The sequence below is a fragment of the Aphelocoma coerulescens genome, chromosome 2, assembly GCF_041296385.1.
Source record: "Aphelocoma coerulescens isolate FSJ_1873_10779 chromosome 2, UR_Acoe_1.0, whole genome shotgun sequence".
Lineage (NCBI taxonomy): Eukaryota > Metazoa > Chordata > Aves > Passeriformes > Corvidae > Aphelocoma > Aphelocoma coerulescens.
In genome coordinates this window covers 113,241,196-113,257,858 of record NC_091015.1, presented here as the reverse complement: position 1 = coordinate 113,257,858, position 16,663 = coordinate 113,241,196, and the positions used below count along the sequence as shown (strand labels likewise).

The 16,663-nt window shown below is 43.2% G+C and overlaps 1 protein-coding gene across 2 annotated transcripts in view; it reads left to right on the top strand.

Moving 5' to 3' along the window:
- The first annotated feature begins 13,565 nt into the window (after positions 1 to 13,565).
- LDLRAD4 (low density lipoprotein receptor class A domain containing 4) overlaps positions 13,566 to 16,663 on the top strand; it is a 276,570-nt gene continuing 273,472 nt past the window's right edge. Inside the window, exon 1 of one of the 2 annotated variants that reach the window (XM_069004376.1) lies at positions 13,566 to 13,625. The gene's annotated coding sequence lies outside the window, so the exon portion shown is untranslated. The remainder of the gene's footprint in view (positions 13,626 to 16,663) is intronic. The other variant, XM_069004375.1, reaches the window with a different exon arrangement.

The following is a 16,663-nucleotide window of genomic DNA, read 5'->3' as shown; positions in this document are numbered from 1 at the left end:
ATGTTGACTCATTGAAGGAAGGAAGTTAAGAGGTCTTTAAAAAAGTATTTTGGGAAGGGACTTCATATACTTTAACACTTGGCCATGCAGGATTGTTGTTGGTGGATTAAGTAGAAGATGTTAGCTTTAGCTAACAAATGAGAAATCATTTTTCTTTATTCTAGCAATGTATAGAAAATAAGCTGTCTTTTATAAGATGAAACTGCAGTTTAATGAAGTCGTGGGCAGAAGTTACTGCCTGGATCTTGCTATGTTTGCAGAAGAGGTAACTGCCCCTCAGCTGCTTGTCACCGTCTTTTCTGCTGGTGATTATCATCGTCTCAGATCTATTTGCTGTGCATGTTGTCATTTTCTAACTTGTCTGTCAAAGTGAGTTAGGTTGAAAAGACTTTTTTTTTTTTTAAGTTAACTTGGTTCTCTTCGAAGGCAACAGATTGTGGAACATTTGTAATAAGAGCCCCTCCAGCAGATAATCTCAAGCAGAAGGGTGATGACAGGCGGCTGGAGGTTGTAACCTCTTCTGAGCTGGAGGAGTTTCTTGAGATAAATTAGTTATTCCAAAACTTGGGTGGAAGCAAGCATATCTGCTGCAGGGGCGGGGGTCTTGTAGACACCCCTCACCCTGCAAAGCTGCTTCTGACACTTCCACAGCCAGCAGCCACCCATGCTGCTGATCTGCTCCCTTCTATAGGCATGTGACTTAGAGCAGGGTGTCAGTATTTAGAGCCTGTTCGAGTCAGAAAGACATGCTGGAGTGGAAAACAGGCCAGCTTGTGACAGTGATGCTGAGTATGAGGATGCCTTTGTCAGCTTGACTAAGGACCAGCCCACCGACAGGTGCCATTTTTTGATGAAATTGGGTTGAAATCCAGATGCTCTCAGCCCATAACTGCAACAAAATGGGGAACAGCTGCTGCAGGAGCAACAGCAGAGATTGTGAGGGTCTGTTAATGCCCTGGAGTGCACTGCAGTTCTTGAAAACCTGCTTTCTCAGGAATCCAATTCATATATACTGAAGTGCTAACATGAAGGTTGTCCTAAGATGCTTTTGAGTTAATTTGGTAATGTGGGGGTTGCTAAAGCATTTGTTCTTTGAGATGCATGAGTTGAGGACTTATTAGTGTGGGAGGCCGTACTTCCTCTCTGCAGAGGAAGACCTCCACAGTGCTCAGCCTAGTTAATGTATCTCAGGATATGAAACTTCATAAATATTGATATCTAAAGAAGGCAATTTATGGTTCCCCTTGCCAAGAATTTGCCCTACTTATTTATCTGGGTATAGGATGAGGTCCATGTTCTATGTTAATATGATAGGCCTCAGCTCTAGCAGGTCGGACTAATAAATGGTCTCTCAAATGGATCTTCCTGTTTGAAGATGAAGATATAATTGTACTCAGTCCCAAAGTCCAAGAGGTCATGTCAGAAAAAGCAGATAGAACAGCTATACATGTGGAGTTAGGTGTGTCAGACACAAACTCTGAAACAAAAAAGGCAAACTGAATATTTTAAGTGAAATCCAAGTAGAAGTGATGTGAGTGCAAGGGTGGGACTACAATCCTAGGGCCATGAGAGGATGAACTGGAGGAAAGGTGAAAAGTCTGTTGACCTGTGGTGGCATAGTGTCGATGTGCACCACTACATCCAACTGGGAGATGTAGAAGGACCTGTGGTGGAGATCGTTTTACTTGGTCTTGCCTTCTGTAGTGCTTAGGGTACAGATCTAATCTTGTAACTCCACATTCCTGAATTTCTGGCTTTATTCACCAAGAACGACGTATTCTTACGAGGACTTCGGCCTTCCTAGTGGCACTTAGAGAACATGCTGGCTGCTTAATGCAGAATTCTTGCGTCCAGATCAGTACTGCTATTTCAGCATCAAGCTTCTGTAATTGTCAGTCTCTGTAAATTGAAACTCTCAAAGCACTGAAGGGTAACACTGTGTCTGTTGTAACTGACTCCCGTGATGTTTGTTTTAGAAACGACTCAAGTACTCTGTCAGTTCAAGAGTGAGTGTTAAGTTGCTGAAACTATTTACTGAGATGAATCTGAAAGAAAGGATTTTTCTTTCTTACAACTATTGTGTCTGATCATCTCTAATTCACTTTGTTTAGAACTCTGGAAGGAAAAGTGATTTGAAAGAAAGTCTGTAGCTCAAAGTCTGTATTGAATGGTACTATCTATTACAACAGAGAAATTTATTTATTGCATTACCATCATGCTTTCTTTTTAAAGAAACCCCAAACCCTAAACTATAATAATATTTTCTTCCTGAAATTGTCCTTGCTGTGATTTACAAATCTAAACATTTTTTAACCAGAAACGTGCAATTGATCAAAAACCTACATAAGGTATGTCTTTGCAGAACTTAAAGAGGATCATGCAGCAGAAAATATCAACACCAGCCATTAATGTAAATGGGTGTTCCTGAAGGTGCAATGGAATGTTCCTGACTAAAAGATATCTTTAATCCCCTTCTGAAATGGAATTTTGCAATGCAGCTGACGGCCAACTGATCGTAAAGGGCTTATTATGAGGCTGAGACATTGTTGGGTCTGGATACTCTTTGAATGGCATCTCGATGTCAGCCTAGCCCCATGCTGATTTTGCTTTCTTTCTATTTCTTAGGGAGTAGCTAAATGACACACATTCTTCTTCCTGCTGATGAGGTAAAGTGTAAACATCCCTCTAGACTCTCAAATTCACCTGCTAGAGTGATCTGTCTCAGCTGTGGCAATGCAAAGTTTCTTTTCATGCAATTAATGGGACAATTATATCAGAATGATGAGATCATGCCTTGTGCTGAAAAGAATAGGGATCTTTCATGAACAAAGAGAGCTTTATTTACATCTTTGCAAATAAAGCACCATTTTATTCAGTGAAAGTGGGTGACTGCTACAATTTGGGTAGGCACAGCTTGGCATGAAGGTGAACTCACTCTGTAGAGTGGTAGGTAGAGCTTTGGGGTGGCTGTCTCAAAACAAAATCAGCAATATTTTGGGCTTTTTTCCCTGCTTACACTGACTTGTAGACTAGTGTGCAGAGAGTTCTGGTATTCCCTAAGTAAACCCATCTTGGTCTTTTCAAGACTTTACATGTAGGTAGATTTTGTGCATGTAAATTAAAGTGTAGTGGTGGACAGTTCTGTACTCTGGGGGAACTACTGTGACTACTGTGATAATTTGATCCCAAGTTATGAGCCATATTTGAAACATGGAAAGTATTCTTGATTCTTTAGACATATATTTGTACAAGAGAAACCCCATTGACATTGCTAAGAGAAATACACGAGTCTGAGATATTTTTACAATTCTTTCTTTAAGCTGCAGAGCATATTTTTTCTTTAAAAAAATCATTCAGTGAATACTAATTTTAGTCTGACTTTTGACACTGTTCTAAATGACATCTGGATTTCATATAAAATCATATGTCTAGTACAAAGCTGAGACTGCCCACTGACAAATAAATTCCTATGCTCTTTAAGAACAGACAAATCACAGCTCTACTGACTCCAAAATGGTTTTGGTTTTATTTCTGGTAGCAGATGTGATTCTGAGGCCTTTTAAAATTAATTCAGCATCTAGCCTGTGCCTGGATCATTGCAGTTACCTACCAAGTAGAGCCTATACCAGTTAACAGAAGAACGTGTGGATGGGGAGGAGCCTCTTCGATATCGCTCCAGTTTTCACTGTATGGGTGAGTGGTTTGTGGAACCAGAGAGGCCCAGTAGGTGAGAGGGTGACTTGAAGCCCCTTCCAGCAGCAGCTGGGCAGCCTCTGGCTTCGTGCCCCATGCAACTGTTCAAGTGGTCCAGGCTCTGGTGTTCCCTGCCAAGATTTCCATGCTGCTGTTGGGCTGTGGTGCCAGGAATGGGGTTGAACAGAACAATATCTTCTTTGCTCTGCTGCCTTGCCCCGAGCAGAAGGGCAGATATTTGGAGGGAGAAAGGGCTTGGAGATAACATCATGCCTGTTTGCCTGGGGAGGCTCTGAGGTCACTGCGTGGCCTCACTGCATGGGGTGTAATTCAAGTTTTGATGTTGCTCATCTTTCATGCTTTCAGAGTAACAAACTGAGTACAGCAGAGAAATAAATAGCACTGTAAAAGCTATAAAGATTAAACAAAAAAAAACCATTAAGAAGTTAGTTCTAAAACCGGAGAGCAGGAACAGACTTTATTGTCTTAGAGTTATCGAGGTTTGAAGTTTGGGATAGTTATGTGCTAAAAGACTGTGAATGGCATAGCCACAAATAAACCATAAGCAGGTATTTATATGCCCTTGTTTGCACAATGGTGGAAAGTCTCAAGTTTGAGGAACAGAGACATTATTTCACACATTTTCACCTTGCCAGAAAGACATATCTTGAAGAACTGAAATTTTCTGGAAACAACCTAACTTAGATTGGCATAAGCTCCAGGTGTAGCTGTATTTTATCAAAATGTTGCCAGACTGTCTGACATAATGTAAGGGCATGTATATTGAGAGTATACATACACAAATAACCTGCTTGGTCTTCTCATTCTAAGGAAATTACTCCAAGTCAGCTGTTTTGCATTAACTGCCTGCATGCAAATTGTTATTGTCAGGTCAATATGAGCCAATTCCATGCCGTTTATTTTCTTGGTTAAGGACCAACTTCTTTTGCATGCACTGCTGGGGCAGAGTATACATTTTATAGAAAACAACTGAAGATGAACTGATTTATAGTAAATTTGACGTCCTAGCTTAAATTGTGACAATTTGTTCATGAATTCCTACTGTTAGACTGTGGTGTAGTGAATATGATACTAAACAAGAGCAAGATGTCAATCTGCACAAGTGAGGCTAAGTTTCTACCAAGGGGAACTTCTTTCCATATGTATTGCTGATTCATCCTTTAAGCAGTTTCCATTCTATGCAATGAAGGAAAAAACTACTCTAGAAATGGGAACACAATAATAGACAATAAACAAAAGTAGAGGTTAATTTCACAGTGTAAGTTGACTCGTATTTCTGCAAATGTTAATATTGCATCAGAAGAATTTACAGAGTTGCATTACTCTGTAGCAGGATTTTTTTTTCAGTGTTAGGATTACAATCCATCATGTCACTTAACTTTTAAAAAAACCTCTAAACCTCTAGTATATGGCATCACTGCCTATTGTGTAAATTCCCAACCTAGGAAAACTGGTTCACTTGTGAAAGTCTGTATTACATTGTGCATAAGCTGTACCATTTCTAATCAGTTGCAGAAGACTATCTTGGAACATAGTAGTTTCCCACTCCTTAGATTTGCGAGAGAAATACAGGGGGCTTTTGTGCATCTCATTATGTTAAACACCTGAATTGAGGTATTACTTTCACAACATGACAGGGCACATCTCAGTACTTCTAACAGTCACTTGAGAGATGTATGTATGACCTGTTAGGATGGTACCTATAAAGATAAAATAGAGCTTTGAAGTTAAAATTTTGAGATGTAGAAACTCTTTTTTCCTTTCACATGTTTTGAATATTTTTTCCCAGTAGTGTCTTGTTTAAAGTGATTCAGCTGACAGGGAAGAGTGCTGAAGATGGTGGCCCAAGGAGTAAACAGTGTGGTAAAGGAAAAGCATGTAAAAATCTGTAGTTTTTATGTATTTTGCACTTTTGCAACTTGTTAAAGTGGTGCTAAAATAACGGGGAAGAAGTATTTTTAATAGCTTATTTTTTATTGGCCTCTCTTCTTGGTGTCTGTATGCTATATTAGCATCTGTAGGTAACCAGCCAATAAATCAGTGTCTCAGGAAGTATCTGAGAGAAGACACAGCAAGTTACTGGAGGAACTCCTGTTAATGAAGTCCTACAGATCTGAGCGTTAGAGAACGGTTTGTCTTTTTGCAAGTGGTTTGTGATCTAGTGGTTGGAGTTTGAATGCAGGAATGAATTCTGCCACTCAGCCCTCTCTGTAGTTGTTTTCTTGTCTATAGAACAGGAATAATGCTTGTGTATGCCTGGGTTGGTGAGATTGAACTGATTAGTGACAACAAAATGCTTTGAGAGCCTTTAATGGAAGGCATTAAACAACTGCATGCTATGCAGATTTTCAATATTAAAAATATATTATAGGTGACATGCAAAAACAGTGGGGAGGTTAAAAAAAGTCACTGGGATTAATTAACAAGGAAGAGCATAGAGAACAGTTCCTAAGATCCCTTTGGGAGGAGTTACCTAGAAGGGAATAACAGTCTTATTTGCAGTATTTCTGTAAGCAATTGTGAAAGCATTTTTCCAAACATGAAAAAATGCATTTGCTTAGAGCAGCAGATGAAGCAAAGCAGGCACGTGGTCAGCAGCAGGTTCCACTTGTGCTCATTCTGGACAATATAGATATCTGATTCAGTGGTCAGTGTCAGCCTGGGGTCCCTGAAGGTGATGTAGAGTTCCTATTAGGCATGAAAAACACTCAACTATGATACTATAGGACAATATATGCAATTTGACTAGTGTCCTCTGCCCAGCCTATTTGCTTCAATTTAATTGTCTTCTCTGATGGTGAAACCTTCAGATGCATTAATACAAAGGCTTCAATTTAAAAGAAGTCCAAAAGCAGAGGGGGGGGAAAAAACAAGGAAGAGAAAAGGAGGAGTTGTAGTAAGTGGACACTGGGAACTTCTCAGAGCTCTGGAGCTTTATCTTTTGGGAGAGTTGAAGGGCAGGCAGAACCAGAACTTTATTGGAAAGGGAGCATTCTTAAAATGAAGGCAATTATATTTTAAAGTTTGAGCACTGATGCCTCTGTACTGTACCAGGGAAACAATGAAAATGGTCCTTATTGCAAAAAAGGAGGCTTTTTTTTTTTTTGGTGCTTAAATAGAAGGATAGAAATATTCTAAGAGGACGGGAAGAAGAAGAATAGAGTGGCTTTTAAACATATGTGGATGTGTCCCGTTATTGGGAAGGTTTTGAAAGGTAGGAAGATGGGCAGCTGAATAGGAGTTATGATAGTAGTGAACATAAACCTAGGTTATGGATTGTAATACTGATTTTACCATTACAGTTAAACATAAGATGATGATGATGATGCTCTTCTTGATTATCAGATCTTTTATGCATTCCTCTCATATGATATCCCTTTCTTCATGGAAGACTTTCCAACGTTTTGGAGTTTTTGAGTCACGGCTTCATTTGATGTAGTAGGTGGGCAAGACATTTTTTTTAATGAATACATTTTCTGTAGGTTTTCTGTCTGTGTAAAATCAGTCTGATCATGGTTCTACTGAAGTCTGTGGGATTTCTGATGTGGGTCTGAAACGAGGATCTTTTCCAACAATATTTGTCAATTCTTTAATTTAAAAGTGCTTTGCAAACTAATTACTTACCTCACAACTGACATAAGCCAGTACGGTAGGACTGGTAGCTAAGAAAGTAATTCTGGAAAATGTTTTTGGAGAAAAAGGGGGTTTGGTAGTACATTAAATCAAAAAGTGTAGAATAACAAGCAGTGAATAGCTGCTTTGTGATCCAGTAGACAGAATGCCATAGAATAAACCAGGAGAATTTGGATCAGTTCCCAATTATGCCTGTTCTCACAGTACATTCTTAAGGCAAATAATATTTCTTTTATAACTTAAATTCTGTATCTATATCATGGGAAATTAAGGCTTGTCCTCCACCACAAATCAGTCTGAGACTTGCAAAAGATATTAAAAATATATTTGGGAAATTGTATTATAAACAAAAATCTGGTACCTTTCACGTGGCCAAGACTTTGTTTTGTGAAGCTGAAAACATACCTATCTGTAAATTGTTTGTAAATTGATGACTACAGAGTACATCCTGTAGAACAGCCAGGGTAAGACAAGAATTTGTTTCTTATTTGATGATGAAATATGGTCTAATTGCTACATACATTTTTGACTCTGTATAATAAGATGTAGTCCAGCCCCTCTTAACAGGGCGTGTAATTTCTCTGTTTGTTATGGTGATGTACATGGTATTAGCTTATGAGATACAATTTGATTCCAGTCCCTTTTGCTTGGTTCCTTGCAGGGAGATGTGACATCATAGCTTTCTTGGCTAATACATCAGAAGCTGAAGGTAGACCTGGCAACCTGATCTGCACTCGTGAACTTTTTTTGTTTTAGGCCTCCTTTTAGGAAAAAGAGGGCAGTGTTGCTGCTGTCACAGTTTGGGGAGTCTTGGGGTGCTTCTGATATGCATAGTGCTCACTAAGTTTACAGTCTGACATTACATTTTATTTAGCATGAAAACCTTTTTTAGTTATGTCCATCCCAAGAAAACCAAAACATCTCTTAAGAAATGTGGGATTATGTAAAACTGAGATTGACATCTAGTGATGGGGTCTGCAGGTGTGTGGGTGGAATTGGCAGATGAACGACACGTTGCAGAATGAGCATGTGTAGCTTTGTGCACCCAGGAACAACAAACGAGCTAGAGTCTGACTTCAGTGAATGACTAGAACAGGCAGAGAATTTTCTACAACAGGGTAATATTATAAGTAATCTTTCTTGTGCTGCCTTCCTTACATCCTCACATACGTTTTTCCCCGTCATTGCTTTCATGCCTACCACCTACTTAACAAGGCATACAAGGTGGATGGTGCAGTCACTGGAGTGACACAATTTCCCACCACTGTAACATGTTGGAAGTACAGCCTGGGTCCTGTGTCTGGTCAAGGGGCCTTAGATTAAGACCATCTGCACACATCTGCCGGGGCACTGAGGTGTGTGTCAAGGCCTTGCACCTCTCTGCAGCCCAGTGCAGATTGAGGCCTCCATCCCTCTGTGACTGAAACACTCAAATTTGAATTAAGATCTTGAACCATTTTGGAAAATTTCTTTCCTAAAACATTTAACAGACCTTTTTCCTTCAAAATGGCCAAAACCATAATGGCAAGCCTGTGGCATGTTTTTTTAATATGTTACTGATTTTTAAAATTCTGAGCAGATTTGATTGCTTGCCATTAGTTCCATAAATTGCCTAATATAGAAATTTTGTCTCCTGGTATACTCTGGTTAGTCTAATCAGGAAGGAGAGTGGAAACCCTTGGAATGAATGACCTTTTTAGGAATCATCCAAGAGAAAGAATATAACTTCCTGGCTTTAATGAGAGACAATTGTCATGTTTTTCTTTGTTGTAAAGCTTCCCTCACTAGACTCTGCCATGATAATAAACCACCACCACCAAAAAAACTACCAAACCACCAAAACCAAGCTCTGCCCCACACTCCAGAGGCTAGTTTTAGTGGGGATTTTTGGAAGCTGGAATATTGAAGGTGTTTCTGTTCCTGTGCAGGGCTCCAGTAAGGCTGCAGTCTTTTTTTTTGTGAAACAGCCCCAGGTTTAGAATTATGACCAGTGCTTATCTGCCCATGGTGGACAACTGGGAGAGGAATCTGGATGACCTGTAACAAACCCTACCAAATACTCTTCTGACTAGTTTTAGGTGTTTGATTTGTAGCATGCTTTTATGTGTAGTTGAGCAAGGCTGGTTTATGACATGTGCCCATATGTTATTTAGCTGTGTTCTTACTGTGGTTTGAGTGTTTTTAATTTCTTCCTCCTTGTTCTCTCAGCGTAACAGATAATAGGAATCAGCAATACTTGAAATACACTGATCTGTGGCTTCCTGGTGGGAAACAAGATGAGTCACCAGTAACTAAAACCAATAGACTTTATGTCCCTGGATTCAAATTTGTTCTTCTCAGTATAATTGTTCAAATACTTGCTTTCCCCACTGACTTCCTCCCTAGCAGTGCAGCACATCTTGCAGACTGCCAGACTGAGAAGGAAGAAGTGATAGCAGTTACAGCATATGTAACAAGCCCAGAAAAGGGGCCCACCAGGGATGGATATGGACACTCAGACCTAAGTGCTTCACCAGACTGTGTATCTCCTACCATATCTAATAGCATGATTGAGCCAAAGTATTTATTATAGAATAGCAGAGATCCTGTCTGCCAGGTTTCCTGGGTTCTTGCATTTGGGTTCTGGACACGGCCGGGGTAAGTGGTGCTTCTATTGTTAAGCTTCACCCATAGGAACACTGCACCTTGCTGTCTGCCAGTAACATTGAAGTCACTTTTACTATCAGATGAATGATAAAGTAGCAAAAAACCCCAACAAAACCCCTAACAGTCTGAATATTAACTAACTATGCCATTGCTATGTTTAGAGAGGAAGATAAAGAAAAGAATGAAAATCATACACAGATCTGCCTACACCTTAAATCAATTATAAGAATTTTCACTTTTTTATCCAGGAAACAAACGGTCAGGATGTCTGTGCAACCTTATGGAGATGAGAACCCAATATCACGATACTGTGAGTATGGCTTTCACTGAAGAGATATTGGGGTTTTCTTTTTTGATTTTTTAAGCTAAGTTTCTTCACATAACCAAACTCCCCCTGGAATTCTCTTTATAGTGAAACCTCTACACAACTCCAAGGTCTCCTATGACTTAAAACTCTGCCAGGGAAAAAAATGTTAGCACTCCCCTTTAATTGTCTCTTTAAGCTTCAGAAATATTGACATTCTTCAGACGTGTTTAAGTGGAGCAAGGCACTGCACAGAACTTTTAATGGAAATTTTGGTGATTAAAAGGTAAAGGAATTTGTATACCTGAGGAAATACTGTCCCCTGGCCGGTGCCAGTATATGAGGTTGCAGGTTGTCTCTACCAGAGACATCTTGGATAGGAACAAGCATATCAGCAGCATAGAGTGTTCTTGGCATTTCACTTTCCAGGCATGCATCCATCACAATGCTTTCTGAGCATGTCTATGCATTTTCATCGGTTTTTGCTGTCCTCCTCCTATGTGCCCAAAATATCCCAAACTGCTGCCATGCAAGTCTTTTCACTCAAGAGCTATTGTATAGAAATAATTTGTTACTTGGTAGGTGATTTTGTTATGCTTTCCAAGGTTTTCCATGGGTTAGGATATTCCTTTGCACATGGGAAGTCTCTCTTGATGGAAGTGAATGATTAGTATTCCTTGAGAAGCCATTGAAGGGAATACAGCTGAAGCATGTCAGACTAATTTGTTATGAAGTGTATACAGATTACCAGGGCACTTTTGGAAAGGGAGCACTTGACTCTTGGTGGCTAACTACAGAGTAAACTTAAAATAAAGGTTCTCCCAATTTGTTCATTTATAAATAAATAAATTATAAATACCAAGTTATGGATTAACCCTGTAACTTCCTGATGATTTTTGAAACTTTCAGGGCAAATAGCCCCAATAATTATCCATATTACTGGAAGCTCCTCCTCTTTGTGGTGTTGATGTTCCTTTGGCTCCTTGTGGCTTAATCCAAACTATGTTCGCTAAAATCATCTTTCTCTGCTGTTCTGACTGTTTCTCTGTTTTGGAAGGAATCTAGTAGTTCCCCCTTTTCCAGTAACATGGTGACCCACACCACCAACTTCAGGCCATCACCTCCACAATCTTCATAGCTTGGTGCTCTGGATTCTGGGTTGGCAGATTCCTGGCTCCTTCAACCACACTTACATCTTCCTTCCAACCTGCAATTTGGGAGAGGTGAGGCAAGAAGGCAAACAAGCTCATTTGAATCAAACATGCACATGCTTAAAGTTAGCAACATTTACACTTCTTCATGTTACCTCATCCCTGCTATTTCTCCTCGTCATTCTTAGGGTCACAGGTATAACTGGGAAGGGAAAAGTCTTCAGAGTGCATTGTGGATTGGAATATGAACTGAGGCTGATGCTCTAAATTAACAGAAATCACAGAATGGGTCAGGTTGGAAGGGACCACGGTGGGTCATCTGGTCCAGCCTCCCTGCTCAAGAAGGGTCATCCCAGAGCACGTTGCACAGGACTGTGTCCAGAATATCGTATCGTATTGTGAATATCTCTAGTGAGGGAGACTCCACAACCTCTCTGGGTCATCTGTTCCAGTGCTCCCAGAAACAGGGATTTCTTTATTTCTGTGAGAATGGTGTGCATAAATATTCCTGCATTCAAACATGTAATAGCAACTTTGGTTGCTATACTTGTTCCCAAGGGGTTTGGGCATAGTTGAGATTAACGTGGCCATTTTACTAGATAATCTATACCACAGGCCTGCATCCCAAAGGATATTAACAGGGATAGGGGGAGGCCAAGGGCTAGGGAATGCTTGACAGTTCTATATGGGACTGCATTACTGAGCCTGGAATGGACAGTGCCTGCAAGTGAACACAGGCAAGACAGAAGCTGCCTTGGGTTTGTGCCTACTGGGCCACAGTGTGAACTGGGTTTTCCTGCCTTGCAACATTTTTTGAAAAGTTAAAAAATTTCTCATTCTGCATGCGACAAAGTGTACTTTTTTTGCTTCCCCCACCCCGTGCCGGTCCTGACCTTTACAGAAGTGCAGGGTCAGGGGGTGCCCGAGGGCTGGTAGGCGTGTGGTGGGGCTGCCCCAGGGACGCTACGGCTGCCCCTCGCCACAAGTCTGAGCTGGGCCATTCCCACACTAACGGAGCAGCTCCCAGAATAGTTCGGGTTGGAAGGGACCTCTGGAAATTGTCTGGTCCAACCCCCCTGCCAAGGCAGGGTCACCTAGAGCAGGTGACACAAGAACACATCCAGGTGGGTTTTCAATGTCTCCAGAGAGGGAGACTATGGCCTCCCTGGGCAGCCTGTTCCAGTTCTCTGCCACCCTCAAGGTAAAGAAATTCTTCCTCATGTTGAGGTGAAACTTCTTTTTTAATTGATAGCCATTGCTCCTTGTCCTGGCGCTGGGCACCACTGAAAAGAGCCTGGCAACATCCACTTGGCACCTGCCTTTGAGATATTTACACATTAATGAGATCCTCTCTCAGTCTTCTCCAGCCTAAACAGGCCCAGCTCGCACAGTCTCTCCTCATAAGAGAGATGATCCATCTTTGTAGCCTCTGCTGGACCCTCTGCAGCAGCTCCTTGTCTTTCTTACATCGAGGAGCCCAGAACTGGACACAGCACTCCAGAGGTGGCCTCACTAGGGCCGAGTACAGGGGGAGGATCACCTCCCTTGACCTGCTGGCCACACTCTTCCTGATGCACCCCAGATAACACTGGCTCTCTTGGCTGCAAGGGCACTGCTGGCTCATGGTCAACTTGTCATCCACCACAACTCCCAGGTCCTTTTTTGCAGAGACACTCTCAGAAGGTCAGTCCCGAACTTGTGCTGGTACTTGCGGCTATTCCTCCCCAGGTGCAGGAGCCTACACTTGCTCTTGTTGAACCTCACTAGGTTTCTCTCCTCGAAGGCGAGTCGTGGCCGGCACTTCGGGCGCCCCCCGCCGCTGTCTGGGGCCGGTCCCGCGGAGCCGGAGCCGCGCACATCCACCCGGCAGGTGTCAGTGTGGGCTGCGGGGCCGGGCGGGAGCGCCGCCTCCCCTCCCCCGCTCCGCCCGCCCCCCCGCCGGCGGCCCCCGCGCCCGCCCGCCCGCCGGAGCCAGACTCGCTGCAGACAGGCGGCAGCCAGCGGGGCGGGCAGGGCGGGGGGGGAGGAGAAGGAGGAGGAGAGGCTGGGGATGAGTTGGAGGCAGGCACAACCTCAGCGCAGGGAGAGCGGCTGCTGGAGACAGGCAGGGGGAGGCGGCGAGGCGCTCCGGAGGAGGCCAGCGCGGCGCGGGGGCGAGCGGCGGGGGCCGGCGGGAGGTGAGTGCTGCCGCCGCGGCGGGGACGGGGGCGGCCGGGGGCCGCCGCGGCGGAAAGTGCCGGAGAAAGTGCGGGGAGGCCCGAGTTGAAGGTCTGGGAGCGTGCGGGGGACGAGGCGGCGGCTGCCGGGGGGCTCCGGCGGCGCTCGCCCACCCTCCTGCCGCGGCGGGGACGGTGCCCGGCGCCCCGCTGCCCGGGCCGGGCTGAGCGCGTCCCTCCGCGGCACCTGGGGGGCAGGTGGGGGTGCTGGCCGGGGCGAGGGCAGCCTGACAGGTACCGCTGATAGCCAGGGCCGGCTGGGGTTCCAGGGAACCCTGCTGTCGCCCGCCGCCGTCCTGCCCCGGCTGGCCCGGGAAGCAGCCGGAGCCGCAGTCCGGACGGGAGACTCCCGGGGCTCCGCAGGAGAGGCGGAGGCGAGCGGGGCTGCGGAGCCGCGGCGGCAGGCAGGGCGCTGGGGAGCACGGAGTGCGCGGCACGTCCTCTCCGGCTGCTCCGGAGTAAATGCCGGAGCTGCGTGCGGCCGCTCGGCTCAGGGCTGGTGTCACAGCCCGGCTGCCGGGAACATGCCCGGCCCCGCGGGGGGACCCGCGCGGGGATGCCCGGCCGCGGTGCGCGCCCAGCGCCGGGCGGGCAACTTTCGCAGGAAGGCGAAGCAGCCGTGCGGCTGCCGGGCTGGCGCACCAGTGACCTATATTTGATGAAGTGCCTTTCTTTAAAAAAAAAAAAAAAAAAAAAAAAAAAGTTTATTAGCAGAAGTCTAGCTTTACCTGCCTGTATCAGACGCCTGCCTGCATTGTTTGCAGTGAATATGTGCATCCCAAATTTTTGAATGGTGTGCCAGGTTTTCTATCATGAAGGTGGGTAGGTAGTTATGCGTAGGCTGTGGTTTGATGCTTGCTGAGGAGGCAAACACACCGTTGTGTGTAGGTTTAAGTTCAGTAATGAACAAACAGGAAGCAGGCAAAATGCAAAAGTAACTTCTGTTTTCTTAGGAGATCTTAACACCTAGAATGATACAGATTTTAGTGAGATTCAGAAGCTTTTCTGAATGGCAAATGGTGTTTGTGCAGGAGAACAAAATTCTGGTGAATAATTTTATATGGTGTTAGAAATACTGTTTGGTGTTATAAAAGTTTGTTCATCTAAAAACATGGACATCTTGTCAGGATGGAGAGCTCCGTTAAGAGGTTTGTCTGTGCTTCCAAACAAAAAAAAAATCCTGCATTAAAATATTTGTCGACTGGAAAGGTTCATCACGTAGCACGAAGGATGAAGTGTCTGCAGCATCATAAATCTGAAGCTGGCCAAAAAGAGAGAGAGTTTTTGCCAGTAAGAAAGCCCAAGAGGCAGGTACTGGTAGTCATAGATGAGGTAAGAACATAGAAGCTGCCTAAGTATGGGCAGTGTTCTTGCTGGTCCTTCAACACCTGGGTATGTTGGTTAGACAAAACTTCGATTCTGCCTTACAATTGCTTTTCTTCGAAAAAGTTTTGGGAAACCTATTCTTTGCAACGATCCAGAGCTCTCTAAATAACATACGATGCACCCTTGAGTAGATTAAATTACTGTGCATGGTGCACATGTGTTTGGTTCCACTAATGAAAGTACAAATATTATGGCTTCGTGGCTGTGAATGAAAGGGGAAGTTCTGCTGGAAAACATCCCCTTGTCCATATTAGCTGAGGTAGAGATGATAATCGGAACATCTATATCTGTACTGGTGTTTTAGCACCAGGTATTAAGTTACTGTGATACACAAAGTGACCAGCATGAGGAGAACTCAAATTGGAATGTGTCAGCTCTCTACAGTTATGTGTAGAAGTAGAAACACATCTTTTTGTATAATCAGTGTTTATACCGGCATAGTTAGTTCAGACTTGGGTCTGTGAAGATCATTGTTGCATACACATAAGGCATATCAATATTCTTCAGTAAATTCAGATACCAGAGTGGGCCTAAGTGGTGATCAGTGTGTAACACAGAATGAGTTAACAATGTGAGACACAATATTTCGCACCATTGATTTTTGTTAACTGAAACATTACAGGCACCCGGCAGCATTTGACTGATGAGGTTTTCTATTCAGTCTTCAACACCCTAAACTTGTTACAAGAAAACTTGTGGAAGTAGAAGGAAATGGAGATTCAAGATTGAGGCACAGTTGTATTAAATGTGGTAAGATTACAGCCACTGAGCAGTAGCTTAACCTAGGAATTTAGAACTGACCTGGCCTTTTGTTATTTTTAAGTAGAGAAAATGCTATTTTCTTTGCATAGGACATTAAAGTGAGACTTGAAATGAAGAGCTGTTGGTTTTCCCTGCATTGAAGGCGCATGGGGTGGTGGGGAAGAGGGGATGGAAAGTTCTCTCTGATTATCTTGACCAAAATTTAGTTCTCTTTCAGCTGCCCTGCAGTACCTTGCCTAGTGCTGCCCTTCCACCAAGAACTAATTTCATGTCAATGACACCATCTGAAATAATTTGGAATACTTTCCAAATGTGGATATGATGTGCCAGAAAGAAGTAAATAATTATTGAAATAATAGAGAAATACCTTAAAAGTATTTTAAGTTAGCACAGTCTCTAAGAGAAATGAAGTGTTAAAAGGTGCGTGCCTGTCCAACAACTCTTGCATCAGGAGTCATGGTTATTGCATTTAACTTGTGAGTGGTCTTGGAAAAGTTTTTTTTCTGTCTGGTTTTTAATGGTTCAAAACAGCTCCCTGCAAGTGAATTGCCAGTTATGGAATGCAAATACTTCTAGGAGTTTGGAGATGAATTTTTCTGCAGATTGGTTCTGTGGTAACCGTGAAATTCTTCAATGGCACCAATCTAGTATCAGCTGCTCGTTAAAGGCACTGATGCCAGAACAGTGGTGCATCAGTTGCTGGGAATCCAAGCCTGTAGTGAAATGATTCATACATATACATTTTCTTTTCTCAGTTGACAGCTATTTTTAAGAATAGCTGTCTTGCCTAGAAGGTTGATATCTAAGCAAAGGCAGCCTAGATAGCTAAAAATTTCTTTCACACCAAACAT